A 15,448-nucleotide genomic window follows, 5' to 3' on the forward strand; every position below is an offset into this window, starting at 1 on the left:
TCGCCGCGTAAGCGGGGCCGGCTCAGTGCGGTGCGGCAGGCGCGGCTGTGCGGCAGCGGAAGTCCTTTGTTGCAGCACAGTCCCTGGCAGAGCCAGAGCCTCTCCGCGCAGCCCAGCCCGAGCGCCGCGCGCCGCCGCCACTGCAGCTCGCGGCCCCTTCGCCTCCGCCCGCCTTTCCCGTGGCCGGTTTGCCTTAAACTCCCTAAAACCTCCGCAGCCCCGGTTCCTGCCGCGGCCGGTGAGTATCTGCCAGTTGTGGGGCTATTTGCGCAACTTTGGCCCGGGCGGCAGGACGCGGGCCGCGGGCCTGGCGGAGTGCGGGGCCGGAGCGGCGCCGACCCGTGCGGGGATCCGGAGCGCGGAGGACGCGCCGCGAGGACCCGGCGGCGGGCGGCTGCCGGGCCGCCTGCTCGATCCCGCCGTTCGCCGGCGCGCCGGGTCCGGGACGTGCGGCCTCCCTAGGTCCGAAGCGAAGCCCCGGCGGAGACCAGTTCCCAAATTAGTTACCTTCTTTTCCTTTTCTTTCTCTGCCTTTATTTTTTTTGGGGGGGGGGGAGGGGAGGTGTAGACGGGAGGCGGGAGGACCGGGTTGATTGACGTGCCGGAGCCCGCTTCGCTCAACTTACAGCTGCGGCTCCTCGGCGGGTGGGAGGGGAAGTGTCCCGGAGCCCGAGGCCGCAGACTTGGGCGCGCTCCGAGGGAGGAGGCGTAAGAGCCGTGCAAATTCTTGCCACGCTCTTTTCCACCCCGTCTTGTCGGCACACACGCTTTTTGTTCAGTGAAAAGTAGTGAGTCTGGGGTTTGGGAATTTTCAGTGGAAAAGATGTGCTTCGTGGGAAGAAAGTGCTTTCGATTCCGGTGGTGGGCGCTTGCTGGAAGTTCTGTTAGTGTTGGGTAAATGTGTTGTAGATCGGGAGTCGTTACCACTAAAACACGTAGGCTTGGGTCTGAGCTGAGCCAGCCTCCCAAGCCTCCCTTTTTACCTAAGCGGCGCGTCTGTAGGATCTGAAAGGCTGACATGACCTTTTCCAAATTGGGAGCGTTGGGGAGATGTCGATGAAAATCTTTGATGCTTTCTGGGGACAGTAGGGTATCCGTATGATCCTACACCAATCGAGCTTCAACGTGGTAGGTACGCGCGGATTCTCCACTGGCCTAACTGTATTTCCATAGCGTATGTCTCACGGTCTCACAGCAGAACTATTACAGGAAAAATTTTCTCGAACCCAAGGAATAGTTCCAGCCTTTTTGAAGCGTCTTAGAATCAGTTTCTTGAATTCAAGGCACTTTGGAGCAGAATTGGTGAAGGATGCAGTTCTCATGTTAACTTCAAAACAATCGCTACCTTCTCCTCTGAAACCAAGATATTCGATTCAATGAAATTTTGTCAGTGCGAATGAATACGATGGGAGAATTGGGACACAAAAAGATGAAGCTTGAATGATGGCTAGCCATCACAACCTCAAAACTTTCTTTTTGATTCACTCGGCTGGCTATGTGATTGCAGTCTCAATAAGTGAATGGGTTTGGGTGCTAGATGGGGGCTTCCTCATTTTCTTTTTTTAAAGATTTTATTTATTCACGAGAGACAGAGAGAGAGAGAGAGAGAGAGAGAGAGAGGCAGAGACACAAAGCAGAGGGAGAAGCAGGCTCCATGCAGGGAGCCCAATGCGGGACTCGATCCTCACTCTCCAGGATCACGCCCTGGGCCGAAGGTGGCGCTAAAACGCTAAACCGCTGAGCCACCCGGGCTGCCCCAGGGGGCTTCCTCATCTTAAAAAGAATTGAAACATAGGGGTCATGAAACTATTTTCAAAGATCAATACAGTCTACAGTAGAGCCTTTAATTAACATCTTACATTCATTTTAAGAGATTTCTCCATTACGACCAAATTTTCATGGTGTAGAATAACTCAGGTTGTTTGTCCTTTCCTAAACCCCTTTCTATTCTTCCCCCTCCAATGTGATGGCCTACTTGGGGGAATAAGTGAGGGAGCCCTGGTACATCATTGTCAGAGAAAAAAGAAACCATATTTAACCAGGACCTTAGCAGGGCATGAGCACAGTCTCAGCCACTTGCTCTGGACCTTGTGTTTTGATTTCACATTGACAGTGCTAAATTCTTGTAGTTTCCTTATTCTCATCTTTTGCAGGGCTCTGGAGAAGATAAGTTCATGGAGCTTTTTAAGAGTGTGTCCATTTTTCTTGCAGCACCATTTCCTATCCTAATGTGCAAGAGTAGAGAAGTGCCTGCTTTCAGGCCTTTCTTCCTCCAGCCAGGAAAGTGCTAAGCCTTTGCTATTAACCTTCTGGCCCAAAGGGGAGGAAACCATTTGGGATACAAAGGCAAAAAAGTTTCCATAGCTTTTTATTTTTACATTGTAATCTGTTGTCTTCCAAGAAAATGGAGTTGTATTTGAAAAACATCTGTTTGAGAGGTCACTTGGGTCTCTCTGTAAGTTGTTTTCTCCTGATATTTTTTCTTGTGCAAATATATTTTACCCTGAAATATTGACATTGTTATATGCTTTTATGTGAACCAAATTAAAAGTGGTTCATGTCTATTCTGTTTTTTTCTCAAAATAGAAATACTTATAAAATCTATGCTCTTGGTAAGAATTCAGCCTATACTAGAATACATAAAATACAAAAATGAATGTCATTGATTCCCACTACCCAGAGGTAACTGTTAACAGTCAATTCCTTGTTTAAAACAAGAAGAGGCAACATTTGATTCTAACTGTGCTGTTGTATATGCTTCACTCTAAGGATGGCCTATGATGATTCATGGCCTTATGTTCTCTATTCCCTACTCAGGTTGGTGAGAATTGACTAGGGGGAGAAAAAGGGAATGTTTTGCATTGGACTGGTTTAAAATTCTATGATCGAGTAACAGATGTGAGCGTTTAAATATAACAGAGCTGCTATTTTAGGTTTGTCCTTATGAAGTACTTACAGTACCTTGGTGGGCTAGTTCTCATACTTTTTCATGCTAATGTTGAGGTCCAACCTCTGACGGATTGATTTGTACTGGTCAAACTTGTTTTTAAAAAAAAAAAAACACCAAAGCTTCACATTTGTAGAGAGTTTCATAATTTCATAGTTGGGAAGGAGTAGCTATACTTGACATGAAGACCACTGCCTAGATATCCCTGTGCTGATATGGCATGAATGGTTCCCCTTGATTAGTATCTAGAGGTATAGCATGCAAAACATCAAGGAAAGAGAATTAGAATGAAGAAAGGAATTAATGACTCTGCAGTTTTTAGATGTGGCATGGAAGGAGATGGCACATACTTTAGATTTCTAACTATACTTACATAGGGGCTTGTATGGTAACTACAGAAGATTTTAGTCAAAGTACAGAATCACTTATATTCAAGAAGGATGAGTGTAAAGTAGTTGATGATCTGAAAACAAAGCCCCAAAATAGTACATCGAAGTTTAATCACAACATTGATTATTTGAGAGTATTGGGGACATGGATTTTTTTTTAATACTACTCTGCTTTGAATTTAAAATCATTTTCCAGGCAGCCGTGGTGGCTCAGCAGTTTAGAGCCCCCTTCAGCCCAGGGACTGAACCTGGAGACCTGGGATCAAGTCCCACATCGGGCTTCCTGCGTGGAGCCTGCTTCTCCCTCTGCCTGTGTCTCTGCCTCTCTCTCGGTCTCTCATGAATAAATAAATAAAACCTTTAAAAAATAAAATAAAATCATTTCCCAAATAATACTGGAAAATTAAAGAATTAAATCACCAACCAGATTTTCCATTTGTTATCTATGTGAGATACACATAATCCTTTTTCAAGATAACTAAAGAGCTTCATCCCCACTTTACATCTTTTAATATTAGGGAAGGGTTTGCTCTGAGGGCCGTGGGAGTCAGCAGATGGAAGGAGGGGATGGGGAAGGGGCAGGGCATTCTGCCTGCAATATGGGGGCTGTATGAGAGTGGGTGACTGGGAGGCTCAGGACGTTCCAAAGCAGCACTTCAGTTAATAGTCATTGCCAGGAAGAGTGTTGTCTGGTTTATAAAAGCTGAAACTTAGGGTGCTGAATCAAGACTCCAGAATTCGAGTCCCATCTTCTACTTAGAAAATGAGCACTTTGGTATCAACCACTAAACTTGTATTAACAAAATGAGGATTATGAAAATACCTATCTGAGGGTTATTTTGAGAAGAGTTGTTTGATGTATGGGAAATTGCTTTGTAAATTTTTGAGGACTATGTAAGAGTTGCCATGATTGAAGTAATACAAAAAATTGGGTGCCTGGCCAGGCTCATTTAGTGAAACGTGTCTCCTGATCTCAGTTCACAACTTCAAGTCCCATAGTGGGTCTAGAGATTACTTGAAAGAAAGAAATTGGCACAGCGGTTTAGCGCTGCCTGCAGCCCAGGGTGTGATCCTGGAGACCCTGAATCGAGTCCCACGTCAGGCTCTCTGCATGGACCCCGCTTCTCCCTCTGCCTGTGTCTCTGCCTCTCTCTCTTTGTGTGTCTCTATGAATACATAAATAAAATCTTTAAAATAAAAAAAAATTGATAAGCAAAATAAAACACCTACTTCAACATTTATTCATTCAAAACTAATCAAATACCAGGCAATTGTTAAAAGGCTCAGAGGATACAGTGAAGACGACTAAGACAATGCCTTGATCTCAAGGAGCTTATAGCAAAGCAAGGGAGGCACATAATTAAAATCCCTGCCAAGAGTGTGTTGATAGACACAACATCCATTTTGGATGATACATTTTTTGTCACTGTATAGTTAGGGGCTGTCTTAGAAGCACAGGGGAGGGGCATTTTCATTACCCTGAGATCAGGGGAAGAAAAAAAAAACACTCCCCAAAGAGTGAGCTGGACATCGAAAAGTTTCTGAGTAAAGGGAACAGCATATATGAAAGCTTGAAAGCTTTTGCTGTGTAGGTCCCTCGGGATGAAGGGAAATCTTAAATAGATTTGAGACTTAAAAATGGAGTTAAGCTTCTTAGAATGAACACACTTTTTATGATACTCTTTTTATTGGTTTCATTTTCTTTTAATTAAGAGAGTGAAAATTTCAGGGTTTTGGTTGGAATTAAACAAGAAAAGGGTGGCTATAACTGGAAAGATTGGAGACAGTACAATTTAAAAAGCTATGTGCATCTCCTGAGGGAAAGAGCCTGGGTAGCACTTCCTAGTGTCCTGGAGCTGCCTCACCAGCTGCTCATTCAGGAACAGTTACTGCATACTTAGTGTGTTGCACAGAAACAAGCTAACAGCCTTGCCTTCAGGTTGTACATAATCTAGTGGGGAGACCTAGGGACAGATACAAACTGTGGTATCCAATTCTTACTAGCATTTGCTCCTTGACAGCCATTGCCCATGATAACTCTAAACAGTAGGATTATCATCCCCATTCTCAGATGAGAGAATTAAGGTACAAATTGTTTATGCAACCTGCTCGAGGTCATACACTTAATAAGTGGCAAAGTCAGAATTTGAACCCAGGCAATCTGGTTAGTCTACGCTTTAACACCTACTTTATGTTGCTGTTCTGATGATTAAAATATAGTGTAGTAAGTGTAAAATAAGGAGGATACAGAGTAATATCAAAACCTAAAATAGGGGGCACCTAGCTGGCTCAGTAGAGCATACGACTTTTAATCTCAGGGTCATGAGTTCAAACCCCACATTGGGCATGGAGCCTACTTAAAAAAATAATAATAAAACATTTGGGACGCCTGGGTGGCTCAGCAGCTGAGCATCTGCCTTTGGCTCAGGGTGTAATCCTGGGGTCCCAGGATCCAGGCCTGCATTGGACTCCTTGCAGGGAGACCGCTTCTTCCTCTGCTTCTCCCTCTACCTGTGTCTCTGCCTCTCTTGCTGTGTCTCTCTTGAATAAATAAAAATCTTCAAAAAAACAAAACAAAACAAAAAAAACCTAAAATAGTGGGAAAGGGAGGTATTACAGAAAGTTTTCTGGAGGAGGTGATAAACTGATTCTCAGATATGTGGGAGGTTCAGGCAGAAGAACCAATTGGCATGAATAAAAATGGAGATAAATACATTAAGTAAATAAGGTGGGCTTGGGAGGGGAACAGGGAGAGCAAGCCATTTTATGCTGCTTGAACATGAAGTAGCCAAACATAAGACCAGCTGGGTGGGCACTGTTGGCTTTGTATGTTTTGCTAAGTTTTTACTTTAGCCTGAGGATATGTGAAGGGAACCATAGAAGGGTTTAAGCAGAATGAAATGGTCTGATTTTTGTTCTTTATGAATTGTTTGAAGTGAAGGATGGATTTGAGGAACCAGTTAAGGAGCCTTTTGCAATAACTCAGCAATGATGATAGGATCCTCAGGAGGGCAGGGAAAGTAGGGATGGAATAGAGGGGCAGATGTGAGAAATACTAGAAAATTGGTAAGACTTAATAGTTAACTATTAAGTCTGGGAGAAGTCCAGGTGACTCCCAAGTACCCTCAGTGATTGGTGCATGGCAGTGCTAGCTGAGACAGAATACAGGGAGAGAAGCAGATTTAGGTGGGTCCTAAAGTCACAGAGGCACTCTGGAATAGATATAAGTTCCACAAAATGAACCCTAAGAATACCAATACCAATGCCACGTGCAAAAAGTCACTTCCTGATAAAGTTGCTGTTTGCAGAGAGAAGCCTGCTGTTCAGACAGTGCCCTCTAGTGGTCAGAAGATGCCATGTTGCCTCTTTAGATGAACAGATCAAAATGTAGAGACTGCCTAGATTAAATACTTTTCCTCTTCTCTCTTTTTCTTTAAGATTCATTTATTTAAGAGGTACCTGGATGGCTCAGTCAGTTAATCGTCTGCCTTCAGCCTAGGTCATGATCTCGGGGTCCTGGGATAAAACCCTGGGTCAGGGCAGCCAGGGTTGCTCAGCGATTTAGGGCCGCCTTCAGCCCGGGGCGTGATCCTGGAGACCCAGGATCGAGTCCCACGTCTGGCTCCCTGCATGGAGCCTGCTTCTCCCTCTGACTGTGTCTCTGCCTCTCTCTCTGGCTCTCATGAATAAGTAAATAAAATCTTAAAAAATAATTAAAAAAAAAAAAAAAAACCTAGGTTAGGCTCCCTGCTCAACAAGGAGTCTGATTCTCTCTCCTGCCTCTCCTGCTTGTGTTCTCCCTCTCAAATAAATAAATAAAATCTTAAAAAAAAAAAAAAAAAGAGGGATGCCTGGGTGGCTCAGTAGTTAAGCATCTGCCTTCCAGCTCAGAGCGTGATCCTGGAGACCTGGATCGAGTCCCACATCGGGCTCTGTGCATGGAGCCTGCTTCTCCCTCTTCCTATGTCTCTGCCTCTATCTCTCATGAATAAATAAATGAAATCTTTGGGGGAAAAAAAAGATTTATTTATTTGAGAGAGAGAGAGCGCAGGAGCACAAGTGGAGGAGGGGCAGAGGGAGAGAATCCTGAAGCCGACTCTGCTGCTGAGTGCAGAGTCTGGCACGGGGCTCCATCCCAGGACCCTGTGATCATCACCTGAGTGAAACCAAGGGTCCAGTGCTTAACCACCTGAGCTACCCAGGTTCCCCTCTCTGCCTTTTGGAGAGAGAGAAATGTTCCAGAAGCTATTATGTTCACTTTGCTTTCTCTGTGGATAAGTTTACCTTTAGTAACACTTACCTTTAGTAGCAGCTTACCTTTAGTAACACTTCACTTATTCAGAAGTTACTTGGTTGGCAACGTCAATTAACTAGTGCCCTGACCAGAAACAAGAGTAAAGCAGAATTGTTGCCTATCAGCAATTAAAATAGATGAAACAAAGTGCAGGAATTAAAATCTGATCTTACAGATTACTTCCCTACGTCCTCTTTGAAAATTAAATTATGTAAACTCAGCTTCACTGAGTTTTGTCTAATTTTATAACTCATAACAGACTGAAATGGTGGGCAGCAGGAGATCAGCACCCCTTTTAGAAATGACAGCTGTTGGCTTAACAAGCTAGGACACAGAAAATTACTAATCAGCCAACAAACCACGATCTCCCAAAGCACCACAATCTCAGGCCATTTTGTGTAGGTGCAAACAACCCTTGCCAATCTGAACAGGTTCTGTATTTCAGCAAAACACGGTTGATGCAGAGGAGAAAGACAGGCAGTTGTTTCTGTACTTGGGGGCTGCAGGATAGTAGGAAGAGCCCTAGACCAGGATTGAGGAGCCAAGGGCCTTTGCTGTCAGCCACTAAAACTGGAAGTGACTTTGAGCATGTCTCTGAATCTCATAGGACCTCAGTTTGTTGTCTCACCTATAAAGCATCAGGTTGAACTTGACCACTTTGTAAGATGCTATAAACTATGATCATGATATTAATACTTAAGGAAAATTGTATTATGCTTGACAGAAAAAGCAAGAAGAAATTGTCTCTAAATTACATAAGAACCCTGTGAGGGGTATAATTCTCCATGTTTTACAGATGAGAAAAGTGGGTTTAGAGAGGTAAAGATGTTTAATCATAGCTGAATAGGGTTAGCTATGGTTAGTAGGGCTGGTATCCAAATCTATTGGTGCCTGCTTCCAGGGCTTTTTTTAAGACTTTGATTTAGCAAGCATCAAGTGCCAGCTATGTGGGCAGTGAGTGCTAGGCACTTGGGGGCACAAAGGCCTTTTAAGCCTCATCTTTACCCTTTGGAGGTCAGTGAGGTAGGCATTGCTGTATGGTACCTCTGTTGGTGCAAAAGATAAAAGTCATGCTGTAGCACTGTTAGGACTAATGTAAAGCTACATTAAGCATTTTAAAAGATTTTAGAGTGTGAGCATAGAAGTGACTCACCATTTATAGCATTGTTTCTATGGGAATATGTGTTTCAAGTTCCAAATAACTAACTTAAAAATAAAGTTTTGGAACAGAACCCAATTATAATTTCAGAACTTCCTGTGCTAAGTACTGAATTTACAGTCTAATAGCCAGCCAGAATATCTGTTCAAAAAAATGACTAAGATTTTCTAACCTTGATTGTGTCTGTCATTTAAGTGCCTTGAAGTAAAACCTTTTATCTTTAGGAGCATCTACAAAACTGATTCTTCCTGGAACTTTCAAGGAGAAAACCTAAGGAACTCAATTAATTAAGCTTAGGCATTGGCACATATGCTCTGGAAAATGATATTCTAGGAAAGAATTTCACCAGAGTGACCTTATTTTTATAGGTGACAAAATCTCTAAGGCCATGATCTTAGGCTCAAGAGTCATATTGCTTGTGTTCTAATCCCACCAAGTCCTCTGTGGCCCTACAGAAGTTACGTAACATTGAATACCAATACACATTTTATATACACACACACATACACACACGTATATAAATATATGTATGTATATGCACGCGCGCGCACACACACACACACCTGCTTAGACTAGAGCCTGACCATGGATAGTAAGACTTAACAAGTGTTGGCTATTCCCATTATCATATTACAATTGTCATTTGCCCTACCTTTATAGCCTCCATCTACCAGTCCAGTAAGGCATATCTGCTTTCCCTCCCATTACATTTTCATGCTTTTGTTTATGCTGCTGTGTACCCCTCTCTAATTCTTTACCTACACACTTACACAGATACCTGAAATGCCTTTCCCCTGCTGTTTTTCTCTATCCTACTCATTCACCAAGGCTTTACCCAAATCCTACATCCTTCCTAAAGCCTACTCTTCTAGTGGTAGGCTTCCCCCACCCCCCCCAACTCATGCTGAACTTTATTCAGTATAATTTAGTACTTAATTATTCTCAAATTGTTTCTTGGTTTAAAATTTAATCCCTCATATGTAATTAGCTCCATGTTTACCATCCTTCTCTACCCTCTACTTCAATACTTCATGCAGTATTGGAATATTGTAGATGTTCAACACATGCTGATACTCTGATTTATTAACATTAGAGAATCCTTTCATTTCACTTCAGGCTTTTTAAAAGGATAGTCTATAACCCTCAAATTAAATCTATATCTATATATCTCCAATCATAGAAGACACAGAAATAGGTATGAAAAAATGAATATAGATACATAAATGACCTCTGAGATCCAGAGTTAATTGTTAGTAGTTCAGGGATTGGGGAGCTAAATTGAAAGTCTAATAGGAGGTTCTGCTGCAGATTCACTGAGGCTATGCAAATTATCCCCAGGGGAGCCTCCTTGGTCTAGGGCACACATTAAAAAGAGATTTGCTTTACAGAAGGAGTCACTCCAAAATTACTGTAAGTTACTTACTACTTCATTCAGTTTATATGCTTATTTATAGACCCTTCAATTATCATTTGAGGCAGACGCAAAAGAAACTTTGAGCAAAATTGTTTGTTCCAATTTAAGATATTTAGTGATGAAGGAAAAGTATTTCTGATACCTTACTATTGTCAGTGAGAAATTTACCGAAATAGCTTACATGGTATAATTTAGGGAACATGTCTGTTGAGTAAGACTAGATGCACCTATACAGATAAAGCAACATTACAGTTAGATTTCATTCTTTTTTAAGATTTTATTTATTTATTCATAAGAGACAGAGAGAGGCAGAGACACAGGCAGAGGGAGAAGAAGCAGGCTCCCAGTAGGGAGCCCAATGTGGGACTCAATCCCAGGACCCCAGGATCACAACCTGAGCTGAAGGCAGATGCTCAACCACTGAGCCACCCAGGTACCCCTACAGATCGATTTCAGATGTGAGTAGTCACTTCTGCAAGAGCAGCCAGCCAAAACTACCCTGTATTAAGGACTCATGCCCAGTCCTTGCTGAGCGTTCCTTGGAGAAGGGCACATTACATAGTACCAAGTGGTTGGTACACACCTTCGTGGTCAGAAGTCCTCATCCTGTAGTCCTAATACCCATTTCACCACAGCTAACTATCCCCTTGATACACTGTTTAACAGTCTTAGATCTTTACCCTTCCATGAAATAAGAACCAGCTTAGATCTAAACTCTAAAAATCCGTAGGTATCTAAATTAATATTCTTAATGTGCTTGGCAGCTGGTTTTGAATGAGATGAAACTTTCAAACTAAAAGTTAAAAAGTTCATTGCAAAATATTTTGCATCACCTAATTCCTCTCTCTTCCGGGAGAACTGCATGCATACAGACTTTAGTACTCTTAGCTTCGGATCACATTTGAAGTCCTGCTCTCAGCTGCAGCCCTTGACCTCTAGCTGTAATAAACTTGTTCCACCAGTGATACAGCTAGTAACACAAAGCAATCACAGATTTCAGTTATAAAGACAAGAATAACTAAACTCTCTTGCACTGTTGGTGGGAATGCAAACTGGTGCAGCCACTGTTGGAAACAGTATGGAGTTTCCTCAAAAAGTTAAAAACAGAACTGTCCTACAATCCAGCAACTGCACTTTTGGGTATTTACTCAAAGAATACAAAATACTAATTCAGAGGGATACATGCACCCCTATGATTATAGCAGCATTGCTTATGATAGCCAAGATATGGAAGCAGCTCAAGTATCCACCTATTGATAAATGGATAAAGAAGATGTGGTATTTATGCACAATGGAATATTGTTCAGCCATGATAAAGAATGAAATGTTGCCATTTGCAACAACATGGATAAGAGAGAGTATAATGCTAAGCAAAGTAAATCAGAGAAAGACAAATACCATCTGATTCTATTCATATGTGGAATTAAAAAAAAAAAATGAGCACAGGGAAATAGGCAAATCAAGAAACAGACTCTTAGCCTGTAGTAGGGAGGTAGTTTAGGGGATAGGTGAAATAGGTAATGGAGATTAAGGAGGGCACTTGTGATGAGCACCCAGTGTTGTATGCAAGCGTTGAATCACTAAATTGCACACCTGAAACTAGTATAACACTGTATATTAACTTTATTGGGATTAAAATAAAAACTTAAAAAATAAAAACAGCTAAAATATATAATATAAACCCTTTTATTTAAAACGTTTGCAAGGTTTAATATAAAGTTAAGTATTTTTGGTAGAATTATTAAGATTATCAAAAAATTGAGAGAACTTTGGAATTTGAAATTGTTTTTAATAAGTGAGTGAATTTTTAAATTTTTTAATGCAAAAATTATCCTTAAGAGATAACAAGTTAAAAGTCTCATAGGAATTTAGATCCCTCACCCCCGATTCCATGCCCTACTTTTCTTTTTTTTTTTTTTTTTTTCTATTTTTTGGGGCTTTATTTATTTTGTGTTATTAGACCTTCTCTGAGCTTTTTTTTAGTGTGGTGTAACAAGAACAAAGTTGTTGATACTAGGGACACCTGGGTGGCTTAGGGGTTGAGCGTCTGCCTTTGGCTCAGGGCGCAATCCCACATCCCGAGATTGAGTCCTGCATCAGTTCCCTGCATGGAGTCTGCTCCCTCTGTCTATATCTCTGCCTCTCTCTGTGTGTCTTTCATGAATAAATAAAATCTTAAAAAAAAAAAAAGTTACTCTACCTTAAAAAGTTTTACTGGAACGTGGACATTAGCATGTTCCAGTAATGACACTGATGAAATTACAATTGTATGTCAGCCCAGAAGCTGTAGTGGTAGCATGAATTTTGTTCAGCCTCAAGCTCTGAGGGGAAGGTAGGGATATAGAGAGACATCTGAAGACAGTGGGATTTGTACCCATGCCTTTCTGACCCAGAGCCCTTTGTTCTCTCCACCGGAGCATGATGCCTTCTTCCATAGAGTAGGTACTTTACCGAATACATATTGAAGTCACTAATCTAAAGTCAAGTTTCTCCTCAGTGATGTGTCCTCAAGATGACAAAATACCTGTGCTATTGCCAATTCTCAGTACTTTAGCGTCTGACGCCCCGGAGCACTCAATGCATATTTGTTGCATTAAAAAATGTGCATTAAAATGCTGTTGCTCCTCTTGTTTTCATGTTTTATGTTAACATAGAATGTATTTCTACTTTTTCTTTTTACTTTTACTTACTTTTATATTTTTTAAATTTAAATTCAATTTGCCGGAGCACCTGGATGGTTCAGTGGTTGAGCGTCGCCTTTAGCTCAGGCCGTGATCCTGGAGTCCCGAGATCGAGTTCCACGTCGGGCTCCCTGCATGGAGCCTGGGTTCTCCCTCTGCCTGTGTCTCTGCCTCTCTCTCATGAATAAATAAAAATCTTAAAAAAAATAAATTCTATTTGCCAACATAGAGTGTAACACCCAGTGTTCATCCCATCAAGTGTCCTCCTCATTGTATTTTTACTAACTTGTGGCTGTAGCTGTAGAGGTGCCTGTCATTTTGGTGGTGTATATAGTTGCACCTGTTTTTTTGGTTGCTGGCCATAAAACTGCTTTCCATTTAGATTAGAAGAGTTCTTGTTATTATCTTAAGCATAGGAGATTTAAAGTCTTGGGATGCATGGGTGGCTCAACAGTTGAGCGTCTGCCTTTGGCTCAGGGCCTGATCTTGGAGTTCTGGGATTGAGTCCCACATTGGGCTCCCTGTATGGAGCCTGCTTCTCCCTCTGCCTGTATCTGCCTCTCTCTCTGTGTCCCCCTCATGAAAAAATAAAAATCTTTTAAAAAATAAAAAATAAATAAAACCTGAAAGTCTTTACAGATTTAACTGCTGGCATTCCTACTACTGGACTCTGTTTGGAAGGAAATTTTAAGGTTATCTAGTCAAACTTAGCTCCTGATGCTTAAATAAGCATAATCACCAAAACTGCCAAGTTTTACTTCCATTAATTTTCACATGTCAATAATTGTGTACATTTTATACATTGTTTCTATGAATCCTCGTGTTTGAAATGTTATTTGACATTTTATTCTCCTCACTTTGACAGTTCGGGAAACTTGGGAGTCAGTGAAGATAAATGTTACCAAAGGTGGCATGGTCAGATTGGAACTTGAGTCTCTCTGATCCAAAGCCTGTGTTCTCTTCTTTGTATCATACTGTCCTCAATGACATCTCATCCGTCTTCCAGGTTGGGCATCCACTGTCCTTTCAAAAGAGTTTGTTTTATTTTTTAACAATTCTTACTACTAATTTTTTTTGAGATAACATCTATCATTTTGCCTCTATTATCAAGATTCTCTCTGAATCCCATAAATGAATATAGAGCTAGAAATCTCATTCTATTTAAAATGGGTTTGGGGTCCACATTTGTGTGTATGTGTTTTCTTTTTTTTTTCCCTTTTGAGTAAGGTTTTGTTGTTTTGATTCACTTTATATAATTGTAATTGTTACATAATTTCATATCCTTTGTTTATTTACTTGACTTTCCATCCTGGAAACTTGACTCATTTTCTTCTGCAGTCTTCATTCATAAATTTAATTTTTAAAGGCCACAGGACAGTGAATTTTAGGTAGTGGATTTACCTTGGTTTACTTACAACCCCTTTATTACCAGGCATTTCAAATGATAAAGAACATACTGATGAATATCCTTGTCCATATATTGCTTCTTGTATTTAAGTACATACTGAGCATGCTTCCTCATTGCATTGTACAGACATCTGATTTACAGAAGGTTGAATAGGTGGAAAGATTCTACTTATTTGACATGCTTGATCTGGCTTACAAAAAAGGTATAGTGGTTGCAATTTTAAGAAGGCAGAAGGTCTCATTATAAAGCCACTTTCCTTTCACTAGAAGAGGCACATCCCTGGCTATGCAACTGTCATCAGGCAGGATGAACAGGAAGAACAGGAAGGAGGTGGTAGGGTGGGTCTTCAGGTAGTGGAGAAAGGGTATGTGATCCACAGATGATCTGTGACAAACAAGTGGAAATAAGCTGTAGATACCTCTTAATTATCACTGCAGGGATTGAAGGGTTTGGGGACTAAAGATTGAACATTTCTCTGAACAGCTTGTTAAATGTTTTTTTTATGCTTAACTTGTGTAGGAACTTGTTTTTAAGTAGAAGATTCTGAAGTTTTATGTATACAGATTAAAAATTGAGGCTAAAATTGGATCTTTAGTTTTTTTTTTTAATTTTTTTTTATTTTTTTTTATTTTTTTTATGTATGATAGTCACAGAGAGAGAGAGAGAGAGAGGCAGAGACACAAGCAGAGGGAGAAACAGGCTCCATGCACCAGGAGCCCGACGTGGGATTCGATCCCGGGTCTCCAGGATCGCGCCCTGGGCCAAAGGCAGGCGCCAAACCGCTGTGCCAGGCAGGGATCCCTTTTTTTTTTTTTTTTTTTTTTTAAGATTTTTATGTATTTATTCATGAGAGACATAGAGAGAGGCAGGCTCCATGCTGGAGCCTGATGCGAGACTCGATCCTGGAACCCCGGGACCACACCCTGAGCTGAAGGCAGATGCCCAACTGCTAAGCCACCCAGGCATTCCTTATTTTAGTTTTATAATGTAATGAATAGGGCTTCTAGTACTTTTAATGTTTTCCTCTCCCTCTTTTACCAAAAGTCAACTCGCTACACTAATAAAATTTATAGTGTCTACCGTATGTTAAATGAAGAAAACTAGCAGAAAGGTATATATAGGATGATATCATTTAGGTATTTAAAAAAAAAAACCC

General features: G+C 41.3%; 1 protein-coding gene across 2 annotated transcripts in view; it reads left to right on the forward strand.

The window, feature by feature from the left end:
• The first annotated feature begins 158 nt into the window (after positions 1-158).
• ZBTB1 (zinc finger and BTB domain containing 1) overlaps positions 159-15,448 on the forward strand; it is a 25,500-nt gene continuing 10,210 nt past the window's right edge. For both annotated transcript variants that reach the window (NM_001123330.1, NM_001123331.1), the window contains 1 exon segment: positions 159-238. The gene's annotated coding sequence lies outside the window, so the exon portion shown is untranslated.

Source organism: Canis lupus, chromosome 8 (genome assembly GCF_011100685.1).
Source record: "Canis lupus familiaris isolate Mischka breed German Shepherd chromosome 8, alternate assembly UU_Cfam_GSD_1.0, whole genome shotgun sequence".
NCBI lineage: Eukaryota > Metazoa > Chordata > Mammalia > Carnivora > Canidae > Canis > Canis lupus.